Source organism: Triticum dicoccoides, chromosome 4A (genome assembly GCF_002162155.2).
Source record: "Triticum dicoccoides isolate Atlit2015 ecotype Zavitan chromosome 4A, WEW_v2.0, whole genome shotgun sequence".
In the NCBI taxonomy this organism is placed as follows: Eukaryota; Viridiplantae; Streptophyta; class Magnoliopsida; order Poales; family Poaceae; genus Triticum; species Triticum dicoccoides.
In genome coordinates, this window is record NC_041386.1 from 242979385 (window position 1) to 242993802 (window position 14418).

Genomic DNA, 14418 nt, shown 5'->3' on the forward strand with positions numbered 1-14418 from the left:
CGCGCCGCCCGCCTCCCTCGCTGGCGCGGCGACCACCCCGCCGCCTCCTCCGCCCGCCGCCACCTTGCCCTCCGACCGCCGCCGTGTCTTTCTGCACCGCTCCTCACTGCCCCACACGCCGCACCTGTGCCCTACGCTCGCACCACCGTGAACGCCGCCGCCCGCCGCCTGCGTCTCCGGCGCAACTCGCCGCCGTCGACCTCGCCCCAGCCTCGGCGAGCTCCGCCGCCCGGAAGCTCGTCGCCGTCCGCCCCGTCTCCACCCGCGTGGCCATCCAAATGACGCGCCGTCCTTGGTTCCCTCCATCCCGCACATCCCCGTCCAGTTTTGGAGGGTATATTTTCTTCTAAGTCCCTGGGATTTCCTTCTCATGTTCATATGTTTGACATGCCATAACTTCTTGGGTGATGCTCCATTTTGTGCGTGCAATATATCAAAATGTTTATCATGATGTGATCTTCATTTTGTCCCATTGTGCCATGCTTGTTTTAGTACATCTTGATGCCCAAATCGTTGATACAAGAGTGCTATAAAATGTTAGATGCTGATTCTTAGCAGAGTATGAGGATTTGTCATTTTTGCTACTTTTGTTGTGTGCTGCATATGGGCATGAGCTCCACATGTGTTTTGGGCTATGCCATGCCATCTTTATAGGGGTGCATGCCATGTATTTTTGTGACCAATGTGGTGACTATCACAAGCATGCAAAGTAGCTCTCGTGATATTGCTGATTTCAGAGACTTAGGATTTCACTGTGTCATTTCCCTGTTGTTATTTTTATGCCATGTATTCATGTTGCTAAAGTGAGATCCATGCTTCTGTTGGGTTGCTTCAGTAAGGATGATTTGGACATATGGTTGTGCTCTATCCCTCCATGCCCCTGTTTGCAATTATGGAGTGCCCTAGAATGACTTAATCTTGCTCTACTTTTGCTATAAAATGTTCCTGGCAGATTGTTTACATGTTAATCAATTTTGCCATGGTTGTTGTAGTTGATCCAAGCATGCTATAAACTTGTTCTTGCCTTGGTTAGCTTCTTGAACATGCCATCTTGCTGATGCTATGCTTATCTTGTCATGCAATGCCTTGTGTTGAGTGAATCGAGCTCGCAAAGATGCCTTCATAATTTTGTTTATGCCATGCCCAGTTTTTTGCCAAGTCTGAATCTGTTAACGAAACTTGCTATGTTTACATGGGTGACATACTATCTTCTGTGCCTTTTTGGCTCATGGTCAGTAAGGGACTTTTGTTCTATACTTTGAGTATATTCATGCCATGCCTTTGTTTGCTATGATCTGTTCCTGTAGCATGTTGTTTGCTTGCTCTAAACATTGCTTCCTGATCTTAATTCATGGCATGTTAGTAATTTTCACTAAGTCTGTGATGCTGATATCTTTTGCACTTTTGCCATGCTTATTTGAACCTGCTCTTGTGTGATTTAGCAGTAGCTCAGTGTTCATCTTTTGTCAAGCATCTTGAGTAGATCACTGCCATATGCTTTGTCGCTATGTTGGAGTGCAGTAGCTTAGTTTCTTGTTGCATTCTAGATGGCATCGTGCTGTTAATTGCAGAATTGTGCCATTATTGTTTTGCTTGCCATTTGCAAACCGTGCATCCGATTCTGTTGATCTTTATATCGATTTCGACCGAAATCATCTCATCTTACCAGCGGCACACTTGGTTTGCCAAGTTGATGCCTTGATCAATCTTTTCCTTCTGGAGCATGCATATGCATTGCATATCACATCCCGCATATCATGCCATGTTTTGCATCATGTTGCTTGCGCATTGCACCGTGGTTGATTGTTGTTTCCTTTGCTTGTGTTCTTGTTTTGGGTAGAGCCGGGATACGATTACGTGATCGAGGAACCCATTGAGCATGCTTACGAGGATCAAGCTTTCGTCAACTCGAAGAACTTTGTAGGCAAGATGACCATACCCTCGAAATCACTTCTATCTTTGCTTGCTAGTTGCTCGCTCTATTGATATGCCGCGATACCTACCACTTACTTTATCATGTCTCCCATATTGATATGCAGGGTTTGAACTTTCGAAAGCCATGCCCGCGGTTATGGGCAGATGGGAATTTGTTAATGTCCGGTTGTAGAGAACTTGACACTTAATCTAATTAAAATGAATCAACCGCGTGTGTAGCCGTGATGGTCTCTTTTTGGCGGAGTCCGGGAAGAGAACACGGTCTCGTGTTATGCTTGAACGTAAGTAGCTTTAGGATCACTTCTTGATCAATATTAGCTTCTCGGCCATGCTTTGCTTCTCTTCTCGCTCTCTTTTGCATAAGTTAGCCACCATATATGCTAGTGCTTGCTGCAGCTCCATCTCACTACCTTTCCTACCCATAAGCTTAAATAGTCTTGATCGCGAGGGTGTGAGATTGCTGAGTCCCCGTGACTCACAGATTACTTCCAAACAGATGCAGGTGCCGATGATGCCAGTACAGGGGATGCTACCAAACTCAAGTGGGAGTTCGACAAGGATTCGGGCCGTTACTATGTGTCTTTTCCGGATGATCAGTAGAGGAGCCCAGTTGGGGCGATCGGGGATCTAGCATTTGGGGTTGTCTTTCTTTATTTTGGTTCTGTAGTCGGACCTTGATTGTATTCTGGATGATGTATGCTATTTATGTATTGTGTGAAGTGGCGATTGTAAGCCAACTCATTATCCCTTTATTATTCAGTACGTGGGATGTGTAAAGATTACCCCTCTTGCAAAATGCCTACTATGCGGTTATGCCTCTAAGTCGTGCTCCGACACGTGGGAGATATAGCCGCATCGTGGGTGTTACAACAACTTTCTCTATAATTCCCTTCAATAAGCTATTTTCTTGTTCTAGTGTAACTTGGCCAAGAGAATCATTAGTGGAATCAAGAGAACTACTAGAAGAAACAATATTGGATTTGACATGATTATTGTTACTACTAGAAGAAGAATCTTTCTTGCTCTTATTGCTAGATTTTACTTGTGGCATGTAAGTAGACAAGAGTAAATGCTTGGAAATGTAAGAAGAACTTTTCTCTCAAAGATCATCAGAAATTTCTTTTAAGAACCCATGCTCTTGCTCTAGGTTGAGCTTCTCAAAGCGTAGCTTCTCATGAGTCTTTAAAAGCTCTAGATGATCCTCTAAGGTAGTTTCATGAGCTAACTTAAGAGTGTTTAGTTCTTTAGTTAGACGCTCAATTTCCTTCTTATCATTGTCATTCGTTTTATCTTGATTAGCATGATTAATAGTAGTTTCATCATAGTTTTCATCACTAGTGTTGTCAACAAGTAAATCATCATCACCTGGTAAATCATCTTCATCACTATTGAAATCAACATACGCAGGGTGTGATACCTTAAGGCCTTTAGACATGAAGCATCTTCCAATTCCTTCATTTGGTTAATCGAATATGTCGTAGGAGTTGCATGACACAAGTGTAAGACCGGCAACACCTTCATCTTGAGTATATTCGGAGTCGGAGTGATAACTTCTCTTGGAGTAGTTGTCAGAGTCGGAACCGGATACCCATTCACCAACATGAGCTTGATATCTTCATCTTGCGTAGCTCTTTGATGACTTGTCCTTCCTTTCTGAATCCTTGCTTCTATGAGAGGGTCTTCATTAATAACGATCATCTCTACTCCTTCTCTCTCTTGGAGGTGATTCCTCTCTTTTACTTCTCCTTTTAGGTGAGTCTTCTCTTCTTTTGTAGGGAGTCGTACACTCACTAGAGTAATGTCTGGGTCTTCCACAATTGTTGCAATTGCTATAACGACTAGAAGATCTTTTGTCATTGTAGGACCTTGACTTGGAACTTCTCCCTTTTCTTCTACTCTTGTAGAACTTGTTGAAGTTCTTCACCATTAATCTTAATTCTTCATTGAAGACTTGTTTCTTGCTTGATGTTGTAGGAGCATCACATGAAGCTTTGTAAGCACCACTAGACTTGTTGTGAAGCTCTTCCTTATCCTCGAGTGACATGTCATGAGCAACAATTCTACCAAAGACTTCTGTTGGCTTGAGATCTTTGTAATTGGGTATCATTTGGATCAAGGTGCACATGGTATCATATTTTCCATCCAAGGCTCTTAGGATCTTCTTGATGATGAATCTGTCGGTCATCTCTTTGCTTCCTAAATCGGCAATCTCATTTGTGATGAGAGCAGGCCTAGAGTACATTTCAGCGACTCCTTCACCATCCTTCATTTTGAACTTGTCAAGTTTACTTTGAAGCACATCCAATTTGGATAACTTGACGGACTTGGTACCTTCGTGCATATCAACCAAAGTATCCCAAATTTCCTTTGCATTCTCAAGGAGGCGGATTTTGTTGAACTCTTCGGGGCACAATCCATTGAAGAGAATATCGCAAGCTTGAGCATTGTATTGCAACATCTTCAATTCTTCCACAAACGCTTCACTGTCCGGTTCTCTTCCATCCTCGAAGTATTCACCTTGCAAGCCAATACGCACAATATCCCAAATGGTGGGGTTATGACCAAGAATATGCATTTTCATCTTATTCTTCCAACTAGCAAAATTAGTACCATCAAAGTAAGGACCTATATGGTGGTTATTTCCCTCGCTAGACGCCATACTCTCCTAGGTTGTGAAACCAAGGCTATGATCAGCAAAGCTATGGAAATCAAGGCAAATGGAGACCAAAGATCTGATACCACTTGTAGGATCAAAAGTAGGTCTAAAGGGGTGATTAGACTACTTAACCAAATAAAAATCTAACCTTTTCCCAATTTCAAGCGTTGGCAGATTTAAGCAACTATCACAAGTCAAGAAATCAACCAACACATGCAATTCCAAGAGTGTAGTAGCGGAAAGTAAAACATTGCATATGAAGGTAAAGGGAAGGGCTTGGAGAAGGCAAACACAATGGAGACATGGAGATTTTTGGTGTAGTTATGATAGGTGGTGCTATCGTACGTCCACGTTGATGGAGAGTTCAACCCACGAAGGGTAACGGTTGTGCGAGTCCACGGAGGGCTCCACCCATGAAGGGTCCATGAAGAAGCAACCTTGCCTATCCTACCATGGCCATCGCCCACGAAGGACTTGCCTCACTTGGGTAGATCTTCACGAAGTAGGTGATCTCCTTGCCCTTACAAACTCCTTGGTTCAACTCCACAATCTTGTCGAAGGCTCCCAAGTGACACATAACCAATCTAGGAGGCACCACACTCCAAAAGGTAATAGATGGTGTGATGATGATGAACTCCTTGCTCTTGTGCTTCCAATGATAGTCTCCCCAACACTCAACTCTCTCTCACACAGATTTGGCTTTGGTGGAAAGATGATTTGAGTGGAAAGCAACTTGGGGAAGGCTAGAGATCAAGATTCTTGTGGTTGGATTGGAATGTCTTGGTCTCAACACATGAGTAGGTGGTTCTCTCTCAAAAAATGGGTAGTGGAAGTGAGTGTAGGAACGTTTTGATGCCTCTCTCTCAAATGGAGAAAGGGGTGGAGGGGTATTTATAGCCTCCACTCAAAATCTAACCGTTACACACATTTGACCCAACTCGGTCAGACCGAATAGTAGAACTCGATGAGACCGATTTAGTTCAAAATGTGAACATCGGGAATCTCGGTGGGACCGACATGATAAACTTGGTGGAACCGATGTGCTAGGGCTAGGGCAAAACCTCATCTCGGTGAGACCGACTGTGTAAACTCGGTGAGACTGATTTCCGCAATGAGCAAATAGAGAGTTGGTCAAGCAAACTCGGTGGGACCGATTGCACATTTCGGTGAGACCGAAATAATTACAACAGACAACATGGAGTTTTCCAGGCCATCTCGGTGAGACTAAGATCCTGATTGGTGAGACTGAATTGTCTAGGGTTTCTAGTAGTGGGTAGGTCAAATGAACTTGGTGGCTCCGGATAGATCAAATCAGTGGGGTCGAGTTTTACTTTTAGGTTTTGGACATATGTGGAAATGAGAAAGTGGCTGAGGGTTTTGGATTAATATCACTAAGCACTTTGAGCAAGTAGACCATTAAGCAACACCTCATCCCCTTTTAATAGTATTGGCTTTCCTGTGGACTCAATGTGATCTTGGATCACTAAAATGAAAATGAAGAGTCTTGAGCCTTTGCTAATCTTTGTCCTTAGCATTTTGAGGGGTCCACATCTCTAGTCCATGCCATGCCAATCATTGAACTTTCTGAAATATTTAAATTGAATGGATATTAGTTCAATGAGCTATATGTTGTTATGAATTACCAAAACCACTCAGGATTAGTTTCTCATTTTTACGGTTGTTTTGTTTCTCTGCAGAAATCATTGATGAGTCCAGAGCATTCGACGGTGTTCCAAACGGGGGCATGTGCCCGTTCGATAGTTCGTTTGACATCTTTGACCAGGAGCACAAAAAGAACATAATGAACGACGGTGTTCAAAATGGGCACCGACGTTTGTTCAATGGTAGTTTTATCTGCATGCAGGCAAAGGTGAGTTAAACCAAGTTGAAGACGATGTTCCATGCGAGGTTGCGCCCATATGAGCGGTCGTTTTGCATGTTGGCGGCTCCAATAAGCCCGAGGAAAGAGGTATTTCACCCCCATCTGTCTCTTTTCTTCTTATTCTTGCAAACCTGTCCAAACCCTAATAAAACTTCACCCGATCTATCTACTCATTTGTTTTCAGTTCGAATCCTTCCATGTGATCAATCTACAGTATGTTTCTCCTCCGACCCCCCACTTAGTTTTTGTGAATCCATGTTCTACATGCCTAGCATTGCCAAGACTAGGAGATGCATATTTTTTATTCAAACTTGAGTTTGGTGTGGATTTGTTGATGTTTTCACAGGAGTATGATGTTGCGGGTACCATAGGATCATTATTGTTTCATTATGTTGTACTAAAAAACTATTTTGTAAATGTTTAGATAAAGATCTTCTCTTGTACACTGTGATTTGAGTTAATCCACCGCACAACTGCAACAAGTTTTCACTCAAGGGATCATCTTCACCGACCATGGAGCAAGGAAGAAACTCCAAAAGCTCACCACAAGAAAGATCAAAGCAACCAAATGGGCTTGTCCGAATACTCTCTCCAAGCTAGGTATCACTTATGATTTTAATTTGCTTTGCCATAATGTCGACTTGCACCATTTTTTTATCAAGGATGTGAGACTTATGAACGATTGACGCTTGACTTTCTTAGTACTCTCCCGCACAATGTTGGGTTAGTACCAATGCATATTAGGACGAGAGGATCACCTTCTGTCTCCTTGACCAACACCTTAACATCACTTTTGTTGAGTGGTGTAACTACTTTGGCTTCCCCAATAATGATGATGATATTTTGTTTATGATTTCACTGACCTGCACCCTAGTCAATCCTTTTGTCGTATGAGACACATTGGCTCTAAGCAAAGAGCCAGTTGCATTCAAAGTCCTACTATATGTTATTTCTACTATGTTATCACTAACTCGTTTCAAGCAAGAGAAGTTTCTAAGGTGAATGATGAGAACATGCTAGTTCTTGGGAAAGCAGCAAAGCTGGACGTCAGTTATTCGCCAGGCCTAGGGGCAATACTTTTGCCACACCTTGCGCATCAAGCAAATCATGCACAAGGAGATAACGTGTGTGGAGGAGTGATCACCATGTTGGCCAAATCCCTTGGCCTTAACTACAATCATCTCCACCCCATTATCGGTTACACCCTTGTTAACATTCATGTTCTTACTAGTGATGGTATGGTAGTAGTTCGTAATGGCCATCATTGTATCAAAATTCCTAGAGTGGCATACTTGTTACCCACACATATGCCTAACCATTTCTCCATCGAGAATGGACAATTGCATTATGTTGCACAGGAAGGAAATGCAGCTTTTGACCAAGAAGGGCCAGAACCTGAACAAGTAGATGAAGAAGAACTCACCACTAACGAAGAGGAGGAGCAGCCCCAACAACACTACACCACCTATGCGGACCTCAGCAGCCTCCGGGGCTCTATTGATGATATGAGCAACCTCGCCGCGCCCCTTCGAGGCATGTCCGCCTCCATGAGCATGAACTTCTCCAACTGGACCCAAGAGTGGGATCCTGATTAACCACCACAATGATCTCGCCGGGTCGGGCTTGCAAGAACCTAAGCTTGGGTTCAAATTTCAAATAACAGAGTGGTTCAATGTTTATTAAAAACCTACGATTCTCCCTCATTACAAAAGAATAAACCAAGAAGTTCAAATTTGAAAAATGGAGCAGTTCAAAATTTATAGAGAACATGGATTTTCACCATATCTAGAAATACCTACAGGTTCAAATTTAAATAACAGAAAAAATTCAATGTTTATTATAAAACCAGGAAGCTCAAATTAAGAAAATAGTGCAGTTCAACAAGTTTATCAAAAATGGACTCCCCCCTTTGAAAAAAGCTATATGTTTAAAATTAAATAATGAAGTGGTTCAATGTTTATTACAACACTAGGACTTTTCTCGTTACTAATGAACAACACTAAGAAGTCCAGATTAAAGAAATAGAGCACTTTAAATTTTATAAAAAGATATTTTCCTTGATACTTAAGAATAAAACCAAGAATGTTCAAACTATATAAAAAACTCATATTTTCCTCGTTAATAAAGAATAAAGCCAAGAATTTCAATTTTAAAAAGTGCAGCAATTTCAAATCTATTACAAAACTCAGATTTTTAAAGAAGAAAGCGAAGACGTGTAATAAAGAAAAAGACAAACAACAGTCCAAAGTGAAAACAACCAGAAGTTCACCTACTGCATGGAGAGTGTTTCATATTAGAAAAAATAATACAAAGACAAAGTCTACAAATTTTGTTGCTAGAAGTTCAAGTGCTCCGCCCGAGAAAATTCAAACATTCTTGTGAGAGAGGTTTCCTGTGTATTTACATGTTCAAAACACAAAAGGTGATGTTGAATTTCATATTTCCAAATAATTATCTCAAACCATATCAAAATACAAAATGCTTAACAATAAAATAAGAGAAATAACATTCAAAAAAGTTAAAAACTTCAATGAGATAAAAAAAGTAGATCTCATTCAGTCTCTCACTTCAAAACACACGGGAAAAAACTATGTAAAATTCATGCGAGAAGTTCATCATTAAAAAGATATGATGTTCAAACGAGAACAAAAGGAAGAAAGTATCACGTCACAAAAAATCAAAAAGGAAGTTCATCATTAAAAAAGGATGAAGTTCAAACAAGAACAAAAGGAAAAAATATCATGTCACAAAAAAGCAAAAAGGAAGTTCATCATTAAAATAATATGAAGTCCAAATGCGAACAAAAGGAAGAAAAGTATCATGCCAGAAAAAATCAAAAAGTATCACCGCATGAAACATAGTAAGTTTGGAGAATAAAAGAAACTATATTGTTTTATTAAGTTAACCGGTGAACCCAAAAAAGTTAGATGAGAATAAAAGTTTATAAAAAAATGCATTTTCACCATTTCTAAATTAAAAAAAATGATAAGTTCAAATTTAATTAATTGAGTTATTTGATATTTATTACATAATGAGGACTTCTCCCGTTACTAATGAATAACACCAAGAAGTCCTAATGAAAAAATGAAACTATTTGGTATTTATAAAAAACTCAGATTTCCCCAATACTAAAGATTAAAACCAAGAAGTTCAATTTTAATAAATGGAGCAGTTCAATGTATATAAAAAACTCAGGTTTTCTCATTGCTAATGAATAACATTGAGAAGTTCAATTGGAAAAACCGCAGCAATTTGATATTTATTTGAAAAAAAATCATATTTTTCAGTTACTAAAGAATAAAACCAATAAGTTCAATTCAAAATAACAAAGAAGTTCGATGTTTCTAAAAAGACTCCACTTTTCGTGTTTCTAAGAATACACAATCAAGTTTAAATAAAAAAGGTAGGGTGGTTCAATGTCTATAAAAAACTTAGATATTTTCACATAAGAGAGAGAAGTTCAAATTGTTAACTGCCAGAAGTTCATGTACTGCATGGTGTGCATTTTGTATGAAAAAAAGACAAAGGCCGAAAGTTTTGTTGCTAGAAGTTCAAGTGCTCGGCCCAAGAAAGTTCAAAAATTCTTGTGAGAGAGGTTAAACAAAAATACGTGACAAAAGTTCAATGTGAAAACAGCGCGAAGTTCACCTACTATACGGAATGCATTTCTGATAAGAATATAAGAATAGAAAACAAAAAAGATAAAAGGTTTGTTGCAAGAAGTTCACGTGCTCCTCTTAGCATAGTTCAAAATTCATGTGTGAGACGTCTGTCATTTACATGTTAAAAAAGACAAAACCAACGTTGTTTTGCCATTTTAAAAACTGCTCTCAAAGGGCAACGAATTTGTAACACCTGTCTACATGAAAAACTTGCTGCTATTCATAAGCTTTCCAATGGTATATTATGTGTTACATTTTGATGAAGAGTTTACAATTTTCATGTATACCATTTAAAACATGTTTTTATGTATTCAAAAAATTCTTGTGATCCATCGCGAGTATGAAAAACTGATCAAAACAGGAAAGTTGTGTGTTTTCAACAGCTTTCCATCGGTATATCATTTGCTCCCTTTCCGGTAAGTGGTTTGGGAGTTATGGGCAAAAAACAACACGTCAGAAATAGAGTGAAGTTCAAACAGACATGCCCCGGAAGTTCAACTACTTCATTCAGTGCATTTCCTTTCGCGATGAAGGCAGAAATCACGATCTCACCATTTTCTAAATTACATGAAAAATGTAGGGAATTAGAGAAAACTTTACATACCAAAAAGTTTCGCATTTTCGATAGCTATCCAAAGGTATATTATTTGCCCCGTTCCGACAAAGTATGCAAAAAAAATTAAAACCAAAAAGCATTTTTAACTTTTGCAAAATTGACTTAAAACCGTAAGGAGTTGGGAGAAACATTGTATACCAATTTTTTGCATTTCTTCATGCTTTCCAACGCCATATCATTTGTTGCATTCCGATAGGGAGTTAAAAAATTAACACAAAAATATGAACTCGGTGGAACTTGGACCATTTTCTAAATTACTCTTAACCCGTTCAAAATTAGAAAAAAAACTTTGTACATGAAAAAGAAGTGCATTTTCATAAGCCTTCGAATGCCATATCATGTGGCTCAATTGGATTAGCCGTTTAGAAATGGCATCAAAAATATGAACTTGACTGTTTGGTTTGCAAAATTCTATGATTTTCCAACTTACTCTTTAACCATATGGAATTAGAGAAAACTTTGCACATGTGGAAGGAGCGGATTTGCAGAAGCTTTCCAAGGCCATATTATTTGCCTCATTCCGATAAACGGTTAAGAAATGGGATCGAAAATACGATTCACATTTTTTGTATGAGGAAAAAATGGTTTTCAAAACTGCTCTTAAACCACTTATATTTTAACAAAAATTTAAATTGGGTCATGATACTCGTGTACATAGCTTTCCAACGATATATTGCAAGCCCCATTTGGTCAATGTTTGAGGAAGTTCAACCATGCACTGTGGGAAGTTCAACTACTGCTGCTAGGAAAGGTCAGGTAGTTATCAATATATATATATAGGGTGGGTCTATTCTAACAACACCCCTTAAGACCTTATTCTAACAATACCGGCCTTATTCTGCTAACACCTTCTTCTCTCCGCCGGACACCTCCCCCGCCCCAAGGAACCAGGTGCCTCCCCCGCCACCCATCCCCCAAAACCACCTTCTTCCTCTGCCCCTCCCCACCCTAGCGCTGCCGCACCCCCGCCTCTAGTGCCACCGTGCCCAACCCGAGCCACTGCACCGCCGTACCTCACAATAGCCACCTTCCTCCGCCGCCCCGCCACCGCAACCCGCAAGCCTGACCACCCCGTCCTCCTTCCGCCAGCGCGCCCCGCCTTGCCGAGTTGCTCCTCGCGGGCGCCTGGATCCAGCAAGATCCGAGGCATGCCCAGCTAGCTAAACTCCCGGTGACAGGTCCGGTCCGGCTACCACCTCCAGCGCGCCTCCCGGCAATGGATCCAGGCCGGCAACCGCCCCCTGCATAGCCATGACCAACCCCCGCCGCAGGATCCATCCGTCAGTTGGCCCCCTGCATGACCACAACGCGAGCCACTCCCCCGCCAGCCACCGGATCCGCGTCTCCGTCCTCCCTTCCTCCTGCGCCTCTGTGTCACCATCCTCGTCGGCTATCGGGCCATGCGAGGATGCAGCTTGGCCCGGCCACATCATCGCCGTCCTCGTCTCAGGCCATCACCGACCGGATCAGCACCACCACCGGTGCCCCGTCGCGCACCTATCCATTGGGGCTGAGGAGCAAACCAGGCAGCCTCCATCTCTCCTCTCCAGTGAGGCCTCCGATGAGCATCTCCGCCTTGGATCCAACTCCTACCCCGCGATCTCTTCTTTTGGACTCGTTTGTTTCAACAATGTTGTCTCTCCCCTCTACAGTCCAGCGACTGTCGCCGTGCAGCTCGGCGGCATGCGTGATGCGGTTCAGTGCTGGTGCTGGTGCATGGGACTCCCCTACTTCTTCTCTCCACCAATGTACAATCAACCATGCCAGTGTTTGAGGTTGTTGCAGTTCACTTTTTTGATTTTCGGAGGAAAATCACTGCACTGCAGTTTGCTATTCCCGTCGATGAGATTTGCTTTTTTTGTGTTCTACTGAAGACAAATAAAAGTGCAAATATGGTCCACTGTACTTTTGCTATTGAGGTTCATTTTACTCTTTTTTTGCAGAAAACACAGGTGATGCAGTCCGCTGGCCTCATCCCACGAAAAATTTGTTTGCAGCTCGCTTGCGTGTGTTGCGACGCTTAGGTATGGGAGCAAAGCAGCTGATGGCGGTGCGGCAAGGAGGGTTATTGACGCCGTCGCGGGTGGCCTCCACTGGCTCTATATCATTGATGCTTCCCCTGACCACAGGTTGCCTCCATCCCATGACCAAGTGATGTTTTCCCCCGGTAGTTTTGTTTTTTCTTTTGAAGAGTATCCTTGCAGTTAAATTTGTGCTCGGTGTAATTCGCGTGCGAGTCCGTGGACTATAGAGCCTTTCTCTTTTAATATTGTTTGCAATTCTCTAGATGTGTGTTGCAGTGCATTGTATAAATGTTTGGTATAAACATCTTTGAAGTTCACTAAGCTTTGTCACTCTGGCAGTGAGCGCATGTGCAGTACGCTCTGGCGATGTTGGGATTGCATCCTGGGTTTGAAAAAAAATGTGGTTTGCCACTGGACATGGTCTGGTCCAGTTCAGCTAGGTGCCCCGCGTGGCTCACACATTGTTTTTTCATAGGATGGAGTTCATTGTGTATAGCTTTGTTGGTCACTATGTGTGAAAAAAAGGATTAAGGATGTGAGTGTGGCTGTAGCAAAATAATGAATGGATATGTATGTTCTGAAGCTCACTTTGTTCTCTCATGAATTTCGCCATAAAACTCCTTCGTGGTTCATGTGGTGATCCGAAACAAAAACACCTCGGAAGAAGCTCACTTCTCATTACATGTAGTTCACTCTATTAGTCATTGCGGTCCATTCGTCAGGACTACACACATAAAAATATTAAATTTTGAAAAAAACTCACGTGGTTCACTTTGGGTAGTGTCGCGGTCCGTTTACGGTAGTCACGAGGTTCACTTTTCATAGTATTGCAGTTTACCAACGCCCGACGTGAAGTGCACTCCACCTCGTTTGGGAAAATTTGGTAGGTTTGAGATTCACTTTTCGTAGTATTGCGGTTCACCAACACTCGACATGAAGTGCACCGCACCTCGTTTGAGAAAATTTACGTTCAACAAAAAAACATGTAGTGCACTTGTCTGTCCAATGAAGTGTGGTATTTCGCCTGAAGTAGTGCCTTATTCTTTCCCCGTCCAAGAAAAAATGCGTCTAAACAAAAATAAACCATGCAATGCACTTGCCCATCTAATGAAGTGCGGTATTTCGTCTGAAGCAGTGCGTTCTTCTTTCCTCGTCCGAGAAAAAATACGTCTAAACAAAAAGAAACCATGCAGTGCACTTGCCCATCTGATGCAGTGTGGTATTTTATCTGAAGCAGTGCGTTCTTCTGTCCGATGCAGTACATACGATGATTTTGGTCTTGCGAAAAACAAAGTGTCCGCTTTTCGGTAAAATCAAAACTGCTCTTAAACCGTAAGGAATTAGAGAGAGTGTTCTACATGAAAAAGTTGTTTCTCGTCGATATCTTTCCAACGGCGTATGATTTGAATTATTCTGACAAGCGGTTCGTAAAAATTTCACGAAAAAACAGCCGCTGCCTCTCGACGTCAGCCGCACGATTTTCAAAATTAACTAAAAACCGTAAGGAATCTCAAAAACATTTCAACACATGAAAGTTGCGCCTTGTCCGTAGCTTTCTAACGGCTTATCATACGTCTTGTTTCGACAAACGATTAGAAAACTGGAGCGAAAACAGTACCGAAAATTTAAAAAAATTGAAAAAC